At 38.1% G+C, this 17,577-nt stretch overlaps 1 long non-coding RNA gene across 3 annotated transcripts; it reads right to left on the reverse strand.

Moving 5' to 3' along the window:
- Positions 1 to 1,115: 1,115 nt before the first annotated feature.
- On the reverse strand, positions 1,116 to 6,201 carry LOC145770657 (uncharacterized). Of its 3 annotated transcripts, none has more exons than XR_014289160.1 (4): positions 5,736 to 6,201; positions 2,830 to 3,014; positions 1,805 to 1,933; positions 1,116 to 1,295 (listed from the first exon to the last, which is right to left on the reverse strand). It is a non-coding gene; the product is annotated as an uncharacterized LOC145770657 (long non-coding RNA). The 3 variants fall into 3 exon arrangements; XR_014289159.1 differs by lacking the exon at positions 5,736 to 6,201 and adding an exon at positions 4,400 to 4,487; XR_014289158.1 differs by lacking the exon at positions 5,736 to 6,201 and having other exon boundaries at positions 2,830 to 4,148.
- Positions 6,202 to 17,577: the final 11,376 nt, after the last annotated feature.

A 17,577-nucleotide genomic window follows, 5' to 3' on the forward strand; every position in this document is an offset into this window, starting at 1 on the left:
GAAGCTGCGGTTGGAGATGAGTTCTACAATAAACTTAACCATGTGTCTATCTGGGATTATTTGCAGCAGTTTGTAAGTGAGACCCCTGTGCCAAACAGTATCATATGCCGCAGTAAGGTCGAGGAAGACCGCTCCCGACTTCAAGTTGGCCTCAAACCCATCTTCGATGTTTTGTGTCAGCAAGGTTACTTTGTTGACTGTTGATCTTCCTCTCCTAAACCCCGCCTGCTCTTGTGGGAGTTTGGGATCAATAACGGGTTCCATTCGTCGGTGTAAGACGCGCTCCAGTAGTTTGAATGGCACGCACAATAGGGAGATGGGGCGATAACTCTTTGGGTCAGTTACCGGTTTGTTTGGTTTTGGGACTGCAACAATCAATGCTTTCCGCCAGAGTTTAGGGATCTTTACCCAGCAAACATTGTACTTCGGCCCAACGTAGTGTGACAGTTGGTAAAATAATGCTCCTCCGTTGGCACTACGTTGTGGCCGAAGTTGACCCAACGTATCTTGCACCATTCGTCGCAGTTGGGACAACTTCTTCAAAATGTTTGGGCCAACGTTATCCCAACGTAGTTCATCGTTGGTACCCTACGATGGCCCAACGTATTTTGCACCATTCATCGCAGTTGGGACAACTTCTTTAAAATGTTTGGACCAACGTTATCCCAACTCTGCACCCAACGTAGTTCATCGTTGGTACCCTACGATGGCCCAACGTATTTTGCACCATTCATCGCAGTTGGGACAACTTCTTTAAAATGTTTGGACCAACGTTATCCCAACTCTGCACCCAACGTAGTTCATCGTTGGTACCCTACGATGGCCCAACGTATTTTGCACCATTCGTCGCAGTTGAGCCGACTTATTTTAAAATCTTTGGGCCTTCGTAATTCCAACTCTACTGCCAACGTAGTTCATCGTTGGTACCTACGCTGGCCAAACGCACTTTGCGTCGCAGTTGGCCATACATATTTTGCACTAATCGTTGTAGTTGAGCAACGTTGGTTAAACTTAACCTGCAATTTCAAGTTGACACTGTCCTGATGATCCAATATGCCAATACGATGACCATCTTCTTATACTGAGCAAATTTAAGTCAATGATGTAAACAAACGTAAAGTTGTTGAAAAATACATTTATTCGAATGGTAAAATGCACCACCCATGCACAATTCACAGCTACGACAAGACATGCATAAAAGTCTAAAAACACAGTGGACTGAGGTACTTCATGCCTCATCAGAAGACTGCGCCTGGATGTAACAACGTGATCTGTGGCGGCTCAAACGCAAGTACCTATAAAACAATATGCAACATTTGTAAAGAAAGCAGGGATGAAAGAAAATATACTGTACAGTGCAAATTAGGTCGTGTTTACAGCACCGTGAAAGAACAGACTCTAATTGCTACATATCCCATGGATATGTGTATGCAACACCCGGTTATGTTACAATAACAAGCATTTTTTTAATACATCTTAACATTCCTCAGTATGTTTTAATTCTGTAATTCGTAGCCTATACGATGGGGTGGGGAATGGGTATACCGTTATGTTCTATCAACCTCTAACATTAATGCACATTCGTTAATCGTGTTAATGCGGTTTGCCTTCTCTAACCAGTGCAAATTATTATTGTTATCGTTTGATAGATCTTCGAAGTCAAGTCTTAAAATGTGTGTATATTTCTTGAAGTTCTGCTCCAGCAATAAACTAATCGCTGGTTAAGTAAATAAAAATGCTTTTATTGCCCTTATTGAGAGAATAGTAACGATTTGTCAGTGACGGAGAGAACAAATGAACATACCCGCAGTACTTTTTGTAGCAAGACGTTTAAGCCGGCTCCCATCGCGGTCTTCCCACGTCTTAAACCAGTCGCCCAGTTTGTGGTCGATTTCTTGTAGAGTGCATGATTTCGTATTGCTCTGGACAACATCTATAAGTAAAGCAGTTTTGTAAACAAATAATGTTACATCGATTTTTATTTTTACACAATCATCTACAGCAGTGGCCAGCGGCTCTTAACCTGTGGGTAATTACTCAATCTGGGGAAGTTTGAGGTCTTCCAGAGGGCAATGAGCAGGACAGTGCAAATTATTACCAATTTTTAATCAAACTTAAATCATTGTTGGGTTTGGCTTTGGCTATTCCATTCAATTGATTGCCAAAGACTAATAAAATTGGTACGAATGGAATTAATTTTATGCTGCTGTTTGGAAGTCTTCACGAGAAGATGCAGAACAACGTGTTCTTGTCGAAGGTTGCTTATTTGTGCGACTTTTTCTCTGACATAAACGCCTTGAACTGCTTGCAGGGCAAATGGACAAGGTTATGGGATTTAATAGACAAATAATAGATTTAAGATGCCCAACATGCTTAATTGCTTAAAGTGGGGTAACGGGTCAGAAAAGGTTAAGAACGTTGCTCTACAGAGTCTACAGTCTGTTTCACGTGCGTGGCACGATCATCAGGAAAGCTGTAATAAAAATAAAAGCGAGGACATCACCATAAGCATAGCCGCCGAACCCAGGAAGGTCGGCCTTCCTGACCTTTTCGCAGAGAAGGCCACCCTTCCCTGCGAAATCGGCCAGATCAACTTTCTAATCTCATCTTTTTTACTGCACACGAGTAAACAGCAGGTGTTTTTCAACTAGATCTAGACTGAGGCATTAATCAGGGATAGTAAACAGCAAATTGACAAAAAAGATTACGAAATAGGTAAACTTCAGATGTTGTTATTTCATTGAAAATTAATCATGAACAGTAAGTATTCTTTCTGGAGACGATATCATACCAACAAGAGGTGAATACAAAACTTAAACAAACACTTACCTACGACCATGTTCTTTAAGTTTTGCATGGAATCAAAAGAAAACTTTTTCTCTCCACTTAATGTATTTTCCCCTTCCCGGTCCGCGAGACGTAACTTGCGACTTCGTTTAACATCACCTGAGGCATCAATCGATTAACCGTGTCGTATAGGCTTTTTCCTCCTAGATACGACACAGTTGTTTGAACTGCAATAGAACAGATGGATGTTGAAATGCATAAGCCGAGATCGTTAAAACAGCATAGAAAGCAGTCCCATCAAACAGTCGCGGTGCGTACCAGGCTACCAGCGTACATAGGTGTCGAAATAGGGTGGGCCGGGTGGGCTTTATTTTAACAAAATATGTTTTGCCCACCCTGTTTTCATGACACCTATGAAGTGTTCGTTACAATTATTTCCGTTTTTGTTTTTAGCTGAATTATCCAACCAACTGCAGTGTAACCTCTGAAGACTTGCAATAAACAAGATCACAGATATGCGTAAATCAAACGCACAATACCACATTCCAATTGACAACTTTGAAGGTGGGTATGTAAATGAACCCAAACCTCCAAACAGTAACATTGATACCAACATCAGATTGTTCCAAATTCCAGTTATTAACATCAAGGCTAAATATTTTCACCAAGTTGTCAACTTAAACCTCAAAGATATCAAGCATCTGCTCATGTATTTGGATTAAAACGTAGAGATGGCCTCATCACTATCAGACAAAAACTAAAGTCCCGAAAGCTGACGAAATTCTTCAATACCAAACACGATTTTAATGTTTGTGCAGACTAATACTGTGTGATGCTGAAACCAGCTTTGAAATTTTTGTGTTTTCAATATGGAGTTGTGTGATACAAACCATACAACAGCATGTCTGTAAGAATGTGAAGGACTGATTCACACTAAGCGTTTTGACTCCAATATGACATTTGAAATACAAATTAAATATGCACACAATGAATTCAGTTTATTTAAGAATTTCTAAAACAAAACTATATTCTGCCTCATTGAAGCCGAACTGTGACAGTGTGAATCAGCCATAAAAATAGTGGGTTACTCGAAGTCCACTTTGAAACTAGACTGTTTTATTGATTCTTTGATTGCTAAGATCAAGTGTATTTATACTAGAAGAGGACTTCATTTGTTTGAGTAAGTTTTTAAAAGTAGTTCTACTTGATGGGGTATGTTTCACAGTCATAAGATCAATCATTATACACTTTTGACATCGCACCCACTGCATCAGTGCTTGATTTTACTTTAAAAAATCAGTAATTTGCTTGTAACTTTTTTCTGTACATTTTTAAGAGAAAGTTCTTTGGAAATAAGATAGAAACATGTTACTTCTGCAGCATTTAAGCCAAAAACTAACTTTCTAGTATAAGCAGTTATCAAGATATGGCAAAATTAGCTATTTTCAGCTCGTTTGGTGAAATTGCACGGCCACTAGAGGGTGCAAGAACCCAAAATTATGATAGAAGTATTTCATTTGATATTTGGGGCCATATATCAAGACCGCTTTTTGAAATTCAAGTTTTTTTATTTTTCACTCCACCCTAATGAACAATTCGTACCCTCAGTTACCTTGAAAAGATCAAGAGAAAAAATTAAAAAAGCAGTCGCTGATCGTAGTTTCCGCAAACATTTTAAAAGGATTAGATATCGATTAGCTAGACATCGGTATCCGCAAACAAACAAACTGAAAAGATCGAGAGAAAAAAATAGAACATTGCTGATCGCAGTTTCCGTTTTTCCGCAAACATTTTAAAATTTCCGGTAATGCAAACATTTTAAAATTTCCGGTAATGCAAACATTTTAAAGTTTCCGGTAATGATTCTAAGAGTTTGCCGAAGTCGCTGAACGCAGTTTCCGCAAACATTTTAAAAGGGTTAAGGTTTAGGGTGTTTCCGCAAACAAACAAACTGAAAAGATCGAGTGAAAAAAAATAGAACAAAGCCGAAATTGCTGATCGCAGTTTCCATTTTTCCACAGTTTCCGCAAACATTTTAAAATTTCTGGTAATGATCCTAAGAGCTTGCTGAAGTCGCCGATTGCACTCGCAGTTTCCGCAAACATTTAAAAAGGGGTACCTCTAAATACCCATTGTCAGGCATTAGACAAATCCTAGACAATGCCTTGAAATTACCGACAATTCCTGAAAGTAGCTACTCTACAATGCCTGACAACCCCTGAAAATGCTATAATGCCTAACAAACCCGTCAACCACTGATAATGATCGACAATGCCTGGAAATTCCCAACAATGCCTGAAAGTAGTTAGCCTACTCCACAATACCTGACAACCCCTGAAAATGCTCCACAAACCCCCAAAAAGCCTACTATGCCTGACAATGGGTATTTAGAGGTAGGCCTACCGTTTTAAAAGGGTTAGGCTTGATTAGAGTTTCCGCAAACATTTTAAAAGGGTTCGGGATTAGGGTTGATCAAAGTTTCCGCAAACATTTAAAAATTTCTTTAAATGATCCTAAGAGTTTTTGTTTGTTTGCGGAAAAATTTTAAAATATTTGCAGAAACTGTGATCAGCGACTTCGGCTTTTTTTAATTTTTTTTTCGATCTTTTCAAGGTACGAACTGACGGTACGAATTGTTCATGGTGGTACTAATTAGGTTGCATCCGATGCTGCGCAATCTACTTCATAAAACAATCTGCAAAAAACTTGTGGTATATACATAATGCGGTGATAGTAGCAACATTCGAATCCTGATAAAAAACTTCTCGTTGACATAATAGTCATTTTTATGCCACTTGAAAGTGAAGATACCACTTTTTGAAAAAATCGAGTAGGCTACTTCTAAAAATGTTACTTCAAAACCAATAAACAGGTCACGTAATTGCCGTAAAAAGTATTAAATAGTTTACCCTGAAGAATAGATTAGAGTCAACTGAAATAAACCTTACCTGAGTTTCATGATGATCATTTATTTGGGCAGTGCTCTCATAAATGAAAACCTGAAAGTCCCCAAAGCTACGTCTAAAAATTCCTAGATTACATCAAAGTTCCCTAAATCATTATTACATTCAAACAGTTTCACGTTCTGAAACAAAAAGCAAGAGTTAAGCGGTTTAAACAACAACACTAGCAAAAACCATTCTACATAACTTTGTTGTATTAGTGGGCAAAGTCTCACAGCAAAAAGCAGTACGGTATGTTAAATTACAGTGATGTTTAACATTACAGGGATACAGTGAAGATTTCCCAATGCTTATCACATGCTAAAAATGACATAAACTGTGCACGACTATCGACTTATTCATGAGAGCTAATTCGACTAGTAATTAGTTGATTAGTTCATGTGCTTCAGCATCTGTAGCTGAACTCTTCATGAGCCCTTGCCAACTGCAACAATTTAGCTCGATCCCTTAATCCCAGTTTGTCAGCTGACTTCATACCTTGGGTGTGTAGCAAACCAACTAAACTTTCTGACTTTAGCCTAAACTATTCCTGTAGTCAGTTTTAATGTTCTTCAAGCTATCCGTACTAAAAAGTCATTCAACTGGGGCATTTAAACATGGTAGGGACATTAGGCAAGTGACTACTTTGCTATGAACTCAAATACGGAAGAAAACTTGACAAATAAACTTCCATTGATTCTGCAAGCGAACAAGACAAAACTGCAAATGCAAATGGCGACTGGCGTCCAACTCCATTTGGGTTTTCGCGCGTTTTTTACGATTCACGTCACAGACAATTGTAGTTTCTGACTGCGCATGCGCATCGTCATCTCTTTTTAGCGAATTTTGAAAAAGCACGTTCAGATGTCCGCCATTTTTTACAATGTACCAATTACTCGCGTTTGTCAATGCTTTAGATATGGTGTGCTGTGCATATGGATGTAGAAAACGAAGAAAATACAATTCAGATGATAAAAGGAGTAAATATTATTCCAAGATATTTACCAATCTCTCGGATCATGTGTTTGAATGCACCGTTACCAATAATCATATTTTTACACTAGTCAAAACTGTGTAGGCTACAAATGTTATTTAAAAATTAGGTTTTACCGCATTGGTAAGAAAACTTGCAAGCAAATACAAGCTAAATTGGTTCGTAAAACGCTTAACAAAAATTCTGTCTTAACAAACGTCTGTAGACGTTGAATCAGTGTAAAAATGACAGATTTTGTTGTATGGCTTGGCTGTAACAGCGCAGCTTTCACGCAAATTTGAGACAGTAACAATGGCGAATGCCTTTTTTTAATTTCTTCAATCGAGATGCGCTGTCTAGTTGTTATAAGATGTTTATGGTTTTTTTAAAGTGCTTGCCTGAAACACATGGTACGGGAAACTGTGTCCCATTATTCAGCTCAGTGTTGTCATAATTTTTTTCGAAAATAAAATGAAAACTTCGAAAACAAAAATGAACGGAGCACGTAAAAATTGCGAGATGAAACTACAGCCCTGATCAATTTTAAGAAGGCAGAGTATAGTTATATAGAGCCATAGTAAAACACTAAAAAAACTAGCTGCTGCTAACAAACTTGAAAAACTGCAGCTAAATTTGCAAATTAGTGTTTTTTTTTCAGAATTAGTGATCCTCATAGTGATGCATGATTTAGAAAAACATTTCAAATTTTTTTTTTACTTATAGCAATAACGTAAAAAAATTGAGGGGTTACCGTAGTTCGCCCGCAAATAAGACGTTGGCCCAACGTTCTGTACAACTGCACACCAACATTGGAAAAACCGACTTTCTAATTCTAAGTTTTTTTGCATTTTCATTGTCCCATTACAATTGTAAAAGGAATACGATGAAGCAAACTTAAACAATTCTTCGAAGGTATCTTCAATTAAAATATTTCAAAAGTTGGCAAAGTTGGCAAAACTACACCACCCTCAGCCAACCCGAACAACCGTCAGCCTACGTTGGGCCAAGGAAAAATGTTTACTGGGTAGGGTTCGCATGCAATGAGAATAAAAATTTCGTAGCCAATTAATCGTTTCCTTTCCTAAGTTTTGTATGAATTCGGGGTGAATCAGGTCTGGTCCTGGGGCCTTCCCTGCTTTCAGTAACTCTATGGCTTCATTCATTTCTTCGGTCGAAAAGTCTTCAGTTAGTTCGTTGTTACGCGTGTCATCCTTCCACATTTCTGATGTGAGGCTTGAGAGTCTGCGTTGAAATTGGCAGTCTATTTGTTAGTGTCGTCCATTTTCCACAACCTGCGATGCAATGGCATTAGGTGTTACAGGACATTTCGAACAAGTTCTGGAACTTCTTCCAGTCAGGCGATTGACCGTGTTCCATGCTTAAAGACTGGAGTGGGTAAAGTCTATAGCTTCGACTGTCTCAATCCATCGCTCCTGACGTTTGGTGTTGAGGTGCTGCATCAGGCTTTCAGACCTTTCTTGGAAGTCTTCAGATGTTTCGGAGTCATTCAGGTCTTCGTACATACTTTGACACATTTCGTCCCAGCATGGTATGTATTCCTTGCGTTAGCCACGGGGAATTGCCTGTTTTGCTGCATGACGAAGCAGATCTGTGAATGAAGATCTGTGACTTACATATTGAAAAACCGCAACTTATTCCACAACTTATCGAAACTAACATACCAACTCCTAGTCTACTAGTTTTCATACTAAGTAGGCTAATAAGACTCTGGACATTGCAGCTTAAAAATCAGTTTTTAGATTACAAACATGGCGCCGACTTCAGTTCAGTTTTGTCTTTTTTGTCCATCATAGCGAAAACAATACACGTCAACGTAGCAAGGGTCTAAAAAAGGTAGAAGCGACAGAACGCGAACGTTAAAACGTGTTTGAGACCGAAATAAGTAACTTAATTAAGTTAAAATATTTTCACGGTCGCAACACCTTCAGAAAAATTTAAGACGATTACACACAGCACATAACAGACCAACAACGCAGATAGACGCAAAGTCATGTGAATGCAACGTAATGCAAGAAAGCAAGCATGCGCTCTGTGAAATTCCGGTACCCGGTCAGTTGGTCGACAAGACAATTGGTCGACAGACAATTGGTCGACAAGACAGTTGGTCGACAGGACGTTAGGTCGACAGAACGATTCATTTTAGGGTTAGGGTTAGTTAACTAACCTTAACTCTAACCTAACTCTAACTCTAACCCTAACCCTACGCACTTAACTCTAACCTGTCGACCTAACGTCCTGTCGACCAACTGTCTTGTCGACCAATTGTCCTGTCGACCAATCGACCGTGCACCGAAATTCCAGCCTGAGGATTAGCAGGCCAACCCTACGCAACGCCGGGATAAATCATGTGCCTGTAAGGCAACACGAATTCCACAACAAATTATGAAAAGACGTATGCAGAGTTCGCAGGAGCTACACATATTTTAAACTATTGGTTTTATCATCTTTACCTTTTTGTGGTGCCAAATTCGTGTGTTTATTTATCGTTCTCTACATGCTCGCTCCAGCATTGAAAAATAAAATTGAGGTGGCAGCAGTGGCCGAGTGGTTAGCACGTTGGGCTCGCAGTCGAGAGCCTGCATGTTCGACTCCAGCCACCTGCACTTGCTATTGTTTCTCTGGGCAAGAAACTTTACAATAATTGGGACCCCTTCTTTTCTTACTTTATATAAATGACCTACCTAATTCAACAAAGATGAATGTTAAACTGTTTGCAGACGACACCAATCTTACGATGAGCGACAAATGTGAAATAAGTTTGCAGAACAATGTGAATGCCGAAATACAAAAAGTTTACAACTGGTTAAAGCTTAATAGATTATCGTTAAATTGCTCAAAAACTGGATAGCTTACAGGGATATCTAGAGAAGGGGATATGAAGGCTCGCAGCGATTGCCTTATTCTCATGACACTACCAGGGCGGTAGTTTGTAGCGCGTTAAACATGTGGTTCTTTTTAAAATTTTAGAAAGTTTTGTAGCGCAGCTGGTACAATGAGCTACTGAATCAGTTAGCAAATGTTACGTAGAGCATATTTAAAGAATATTTGTTTACAAAGACAGTTGAAAAGTTACCAGTAAGCTGTTTTTTTTAACAAAGCCTTTGCAGTAGGCTAGATATAAAGCAAGTATATGGGTAGTTGAATTAACAAGCAACCATGAGCATGTTATGAATATCCAGGCCTGATGCTAATAGCGCAATGCAATTAAGTTATCATAACAAGATTTATTAAACTACTATCGGTGCCAGTTGTCATTTTACGATAAACACAGATTATTTACGATAAACCAAAGCCCTTCTATTGTCAGACGTAATAAAAGCCTTCGTATCCCCTTCTTTAGATATCCCTGATAGCCTACATGCTAATAACTAATAAAAAATAAAAATAGAAAATTTTAATATTAACATTGGTAACACAACCATTCAACAAAAAGATCAAATAAAATACCTTGGCGTTTACATGGATAACAAGTTAACATGGAAATATCACATAGACAAAATTTGCGGAAAAGTAGCAAAAGGTTCATGGGCGTTGCTAAAACTCAGAAATTATGTCAACACAGACACTTTAAAAGATGTGTATCACGTTTTGATTTACTGTCATTGGCAATATTGTATATCAAGTTGGGGAAAGGCCTGTGACAGTGTACTGGATCCATTAATAAAATTACAAAAAAAGGTTATAAGAATAATTACGAAACAAAATTACTATGCTCGCACTAATTCTTTATTTTTCAAAATGAACATCTTGAAACTAAAAGACATATATAACATTTAAATTAAAAAAAACATATGTAGGGGAGATGTGGGACCAATGACCCTTTTTGCACACTTTGGCCAAAATTTTTCAAAGTTTGAGTCTCAGAATCATCAAAATCTGCAGAAAAGTTGTCAGCAAACCCTTCTACCTACAATCCTACATGCCAAAAACCAAATGAATATCTCGAAGTTTTATCCTCTAAAACTGAAATTATAAAAAAATAAAAAAGTGGGTCATTGGTCCCACACATGTGGGACCGATGACCCATCCTCGTGGGACCTTTGACCCACCCTTACAATCGAGTCGAAAACTACACAATACTTTCAGGTTTCATGTTTTTATTTTTTATTTTGCACAAAAAAATACAATCAAAACAATACGAAAAGTGAAATTTCAAGTCTAGCATCAGAAAAGTGTTCGTTTATGCACTGTCAAAACAAAGTTACAATGCATCATTAAATGTCATGGCGAGATGAATCTTCGTTAAACCGCATAACTCTAGAAAGCCTTTTGGTACGTGCTACCTGTGTAGGTTTGTCAAAAATGCACACAATTTCTGAGCACTTCACAAAGTCCTCAATATCAGGAAACACAAAAGCATTTTTAATTTTGACGCTCCCCTTCAAAAAAGAAATCTCAAAATCTCCATCCTCATCACTCATCAGGACCATTCAGCAACAGGCCAGCAAATCTCTTACATCTTCCTTCACTGGAATACACTTTCACAAGCGCATAGAAACCAGCTTCATCACTCTGCTTTGGCGAAGTCGTCGTGTCATGACGTAACACTTTTCTGACTAACGGCACAAAGTGTTTCTATCAATATTGTTTTGTTTGGCATTCTTTCTTAAACTGACATTATGTTCTAATAGGCTACTTCCTTCAAACAATTGTTCAACACTTCTTGTGTAAACAAGGAATTTTTATTTTTACACAGCTAAAAGTAGGCATATTGAAGCTAAAAACAAATAAAATAACATTGGGGGACCTTTGACCCACCTGATGGCAAACATGGGTCAAAGGTCCCACATCTGCTCCATCTTTGCATTCATGCAATGGTTAAAAAACTGGTGTGAATTTTTACCGGAAACCAATGCAGTTCTATCACCCAATCCATGGTGCATAGCCTGAACTAAAAAAAGTATTTAAAAATGTTCTCCTCCTATTCGAAAACAAAAAATGAATGCGACCGAAAAAACTTATTTTTTTCCTCTAAAAACAACTTCTGCCTCTTAAAATCAAACTAGCAAGTCTGAGTTGACCAAAACACATGTACTTGACAAAGAAGAAATCTCGACACCAAAACAACAAATAAATGAACAAAACGCCTACAGGATGGCGAAATCGAGCCTATGGTCATGGGTCCCACCCTGTTCATTGGTCTCACATCTCCCCTACAAAGTTCATATGAATCAGTATCCGTCTACGTATTGTGATTTATTTACAAATGCTTCATCCATTCATCAGCATAACACAAGATATCAAAACAAGCAACAACTATTTTATAAATAGATCAAACACAAAATTTGGCAAAAAGTCCATGCAGGTATTGGGACCAATGGTTTGGTCAGAGGTTCCAAGTAGGCTAAAAAACTTATCATTTCATTGTTTCAAAAAACAGATCAAAACTTTAATTTTACAAAGCTACAGTGCATCGTAAGTGATAGGCTATGTTATGGAAACCAACTTGCTAGTTTCATAATTATGCAATAGGCCTACAACATGTTCAGTCGGAAACTTGATTAACCTCTGCTTGCTTCTTGGAATTTTGTGTTAAGGCCTAGTGGCCTACGTTATCTTAAATATGTTTTTTTTTTGGTGCGTATGTTGAAGCGCGGGAACGTTTTAACGTTTTATTCTATTTTTCTCTTGTAAGCTTATTTTAAATGGCAAAATCGTCATTTCCGTAGGGTGGCAATTGACTAGTAGATCGTATGGTCGTCTCGTTGTCTCCTCGTCAGTATGGGAACTTGTGTAACTTTTGCATTGTGTATAGTAATTGCATATTTTAAACATGTATCTATGTTCCTGTTACTGACAAATAAAACATTGATTGACTGATAATTGCCTCTACCCAGTGATCGATTTCGAGTAATGGGTAGTACTAAATTTAAGTCATAAGTAGAGTAGACAACCGAAAACAGACATTGCCGTCGGCTGCAGCGTGGGTCAGGTGTACGTCGGAAGGCGTACACCGATGCATAGCGCTCAAGTCCGCTTTCCCGCAATGCAGGATAAAGATATGACAAACAAACAAATTGAATCAATCTCTCACGCATGATTTGTAATTAACAAATAAATTTAATTTCAGATTGGCAACTTTATTTTGACAATCTTCAGTTCACAACGGTAAGCACTTTAACGGCAAAATTTCATTAACTGTCGAGAAAACTCGAGCCAATCAGAAGCTACGTTCTGTGTGACGTGAAATCATAAAAAACGCGCAAAAACCCAAATGGACGCCATTTGCAAAATTGCATTAGTTTCATAGCTGGCGGTGTGACGACATTTGCATTAGCTGACATTTGCATTATTAGCTTCATAGCAGGCAGCGTAGTGCAGGAAAACGCAAGTAGCCCACATCATGAATGATCATCCTGAAACTCAGGTAAGGTTTGTTTCAGTTAAGTCAGATCTATTCTTCAGGGTAAACTATTAGTACTACAAAAAGTGCTTATATTTGATTTAGATCTTACAGTATGAGTACTGAGTAGGCTATATATTTTTACAAAAGTAGTGGTATTTGAAGTTCAACAGTTGTCAGCTACATGGCATGTGGTTGCACTGTATTTATTTGCCAGCGCATACAATTATTATTATTGTTGTTGTAGTGGTTCACTTCTGTGAAAGATGGCATGAAGTCCACTTAAGACTATGCAAAATTTTAAAGTTTATTTTGCTAGGCTATAATGTTATCATAACTTGTGTAAATGTTATCTTTTTACGGCAATTCGATGTATTGGTTTTGAAATAACGTTTTTAGAAGTACTCAATTTTTTCAAAAAGTGGTATCTTCACTTTCAAGTGGCATAAAAATGTAGGCTAATATGTCAACGAGAAGTGCTTTTATCAGGATTCGAGTGTTGCTACTATCACCGCATTATGTATATACCACGAGTTTTTTGCAGATTGTTTTATGAAGTAGATTGTGCAGCATCCACTAGGTTCTGCTGAATGGACAGTTGTCCTTTCGATGTGTTGCTCAAGAACACATCTCAATAGTCGAATCAGCGCCGCTTGGTCTTAGTAGGGTGCTTAACCACTGAGCAAATGGGGCGGACAGATTTTTGTGGCCACTGGCCATGTCACCTTTTCATTTACATACTGGGGTATTGACTACGGTACCTCAACTAATGGTATCGTTTTCATTCCGGATGCATTAATGACAAAAAATAAATTAATATGATAATTAAAAAAGCACTACCGGGTGTATTGATATGCAACATTTTGATTTTAATTAAATTAAATTCTTACATTTTTTGTATCATTGTAAAGTGTCTTCAACTTATACACTCAATGATATAGGTTTTCTACAGCTTAAATGATCATGTTAACATGAAAGAAATTTTTTTTAATTCAACCATCCAGTTTTTCTAGTGTGTTCTACCTTCTTTACTTTTTTAAGGTATCCACACAAACTTCCACAACCAAAAAGGACTTAAACAAACAACTCCGAGTGGCTTTAAAAACAAACAAAGCAAGTTTAAGTACGACTAGATGTTGCATCACCTTTCCTAAACTAGATGCACAGAGCCATCCCTGTCAGGTGAATGTCCATAGTAAGATTAAAAAAGAGCATAATTAAAAAGTTTAAAAAGATATATATTGTGTCATTACAAATGTTCTTTGTGATTTTCAGAGCTCTGCAGAAGTAGAGGAAAGTGATGACACTGAAAGTCATGGACTGGTACAGGTTTGTAATGTAGTTGCTGCAATATACTAGGGCCCAAGACCTTCAACAGTTCACCAACCAATATTCAACTATTTTACTGTTTCCAACTTCACACAATTGGTATACGTTGAACTCTTCTATAATAGTAAATGGTAGTACAGAACTTGAAAATAGCAAGTAAAAGGTAGCTCGAAGCTGCAGTTTATTTTTGACTGACTCATCAGGAGCTGTCATCAGAATAAAACAAACCTAAATGTGGTGAAATACCGGTAGTCTATTTATAGTAGAAGGAAAGAAGAAAAACTGAAGCTTCAAACTACCAGTTACCTTATACTCGCTAAACCCAGATTTGTTGCATGTGTGTAGTATTTGCATTTCTTCACTGTTAGGCTATGGCATAAATGCTTTGCTTATAAAAAACAAATTATTTTTTGTTGTAGTGGTTGCCTTCAGTGGAAGATGCCATGAGATCCATTGAAGAGTACGAAGCAAAAGCAGGAACAAAACTTCTTGTTGTTCAGAAACAAGCATACGGTGCCATGTTAATGTTGATTTTTAATATCTTGCCATTGCAATTCATTAGTGTACTAAGTGTTGATATTCATACTACAATAATACCGTAAGCCTTTTCCTTGTTGACAAAGATTCTAAAAAGGTTTCTGCAAAGCACAGTGTTTTCACCAAAGTGGAGGTTAGGCATCACAAAAGAGGAAACATTTTACTAACTGCAATAAAAAGAAAGCTATAAAGATTTGCAAATGTGTTCTGTTTCATCAACTTTTTCCATATTTTATTACAACAAATTCTTTAAATGTTGTGTATGTACTATGTAGCCTATTGATAGATTTTGCAAAGAGTCGTATTCATTGGGATCTTTCATCTGATACACCGTACATCAATTCCAGAAGTGTTGCATTGATGTGTCAGCATGGGAAAGACTACAACAAAGTGAGGAATGACAGAAAACGAGAGTTGGTTGTTTCCCAAGCAGTACGTTACTTTTCTGGATACTTGTGTTCAATAATTCACTTCAGATATGGCTTTGCATTAATTTAAGAGAATAAAGCACCGTAGCGTTATTTCCTTATTCCATATCATTTATTACTTTCCTGTCAAGCTTTACTGTGATTCCTTTATATTATTGTGAGAACGTCTTTTCAAGTTAGTGAATTGCATTCACATTTTCGTTACTTGTGTGCTGTCTTCATTGCTCATACATTTGTATCGTCACTGCTAAGTTGATACTACACTGTACCACTCAATGCCCACAACTTCTTGTTCCGCAGATTGCTCCGTTTTACTCTGTGCCTTTCATCGCGAACAAGCCTGGGAAAGGTGGATGAGGAAAAGTGACAATGGCGTTCGTGATGATAAAGCAATTGTAACCAAACCAAACCCCTACACTCACCGTTATGGAGAGCATGCGGATGCAATGAGGGCTGCTTATGGTGCAACAACTCTGGACGCAATGAGGAAAGCAACTACATAGAATTGACTTGTTTGCAATCAAACCAGGCGACAATGAGCGATTGGCAAACGCGATACCCCCCAATTCAGGGATAATATGCGTGTCTGTGACCGCAGGGGACCTGGAGCCGAGTTGTTTTGGACTTTGATAACACCGTGCAGTTGCAAGCACAGTTCTGTGATCTTCACACCAAGGTTTTTTTCAGTTGCTAACACGGTCACAAATCGCAGCACATATGCGTGCTTAACTTAACGTGCTAGTGTTAAATAACAGCCTAATGGAAAGTGTTGTGGACTGAATTTGTTAGTTCAAATATATTGATTTCGGTGACCAAAGCCTCAAATGAATTCACAAATGTCGCAATTGTTAACGACGACATATAATTGAGGATGTTAATGCACACACAAACTAGGGAAAGTATTGCTTGAAGAGTTAATTCCTGGGACAAAAATTGAAAACTGTAGGCTATGTTGAGCAGAAGCTGGTTTAGTGTGTTAAGGTGGTCAAAACTGTTAGCATGCGTCTACTTACATCCAACAAATAACGAAACTCTAAACTTCTCAACTTGGTCCGGAAAAAAAGGGTTGCGAGGACAAATGGCAGGTCTCATCTAGGCAAGGGGAGGAGAGACACATGGATGATGATCTGGCCTAACAATAGTGGAAGTGCCATAGTGCATTGGCTATTTACAAAACGTTAATACCGCACATGTTAAACAAAAATCATATATTTTGGGTACCGCAGCGGCAGAAAAAGTTGAGAAAAGATTTAGACAAAGGCACTTGGAGCTAATTGAGCTAAACTTTTAAATGTGGCAGAGTGCAGACTTACACATTTCAGCTAGAAGTATGTTTGATTAAAGTAATTTCACAAAGTTATTGGGATTTATAGTACCGAAGATGAAGAGCAGTTTTTTTGTCGTATCCAGGCTCACGCCAGGTGGTTGAAGATTTAGATCAGAGGTGACGAACCTGCGGCCCGTCAAAGAGTTTTGTTAGGCCCGCAAAACTCTTTAACAATCGCTCATGCATTAAAGACATCTCAAAGCTGTATTATGCATTCACTGGTACACCTTTCCTTTGCTATTTTCTTGCCCTAAACACTAACTTTCAAGGTACGGTATAAAGTTAGAAAAAGGAAAGCTATAAGGCAAAGTTGTTAAAACACTATTCACCAACTTCACCTTGTATTTTTGGTCGATTCCAATATGTGACGTCATAGAATTTTGACAAGCGTTAAGTTGTGTGGCCCGATAACCATGTGTAATTGATAAAGTGGCCCGCGACCGCAAAAAGGTTCGTCACCCCTGATTTAGATTAAGTGTAGCTGACACACGCCATGTAGCTGACAAAACAAGTAGGCTAAATTATTGAGTTTCATGATGATCATTCATGATTTTGACGTTCTTACGTCACGGACAACGTAGCTTCTGATTGGCTCGAGGTTTTCTCGACAGTTAAAGAAATTTTGCCGTTAAAGTGCTTACCGTTCACAACAGGGCTAACTAGGGTTGCCAGATTGGGCGCTTTTACGCTCAATTGGGCTACTTTTGATTTCTCCAGGCGCCAAAAATTCGCGTTGGGCGCGCTTTTTTGGTTGGCGCCCAATTGGGCTACTTTTTTTACAAATATAATATAACTTTTTATGTAAAAATTGTATCATGTTTAAAATTTTTACCTAATTCATAATTATTTCATTGAGGAGTAGCGTTTTTGGAGGCCTCAGTCAGGCAGGG

Source organism: Aplidium turbinatum, chromosome 5 (genome assembly GCF_918807975.1).
Source record: "Aplidium turbinatum chromosome 5, kaAplTurb1.1, whole genome shotgun sequence".
Taxonomy (NCBI): Eukaryota; Metazoa; Chordata; class Ascidiacea; order Aplousobranchia; family Polyclinidae; genus Aplidium; species Aplidium turbinatum.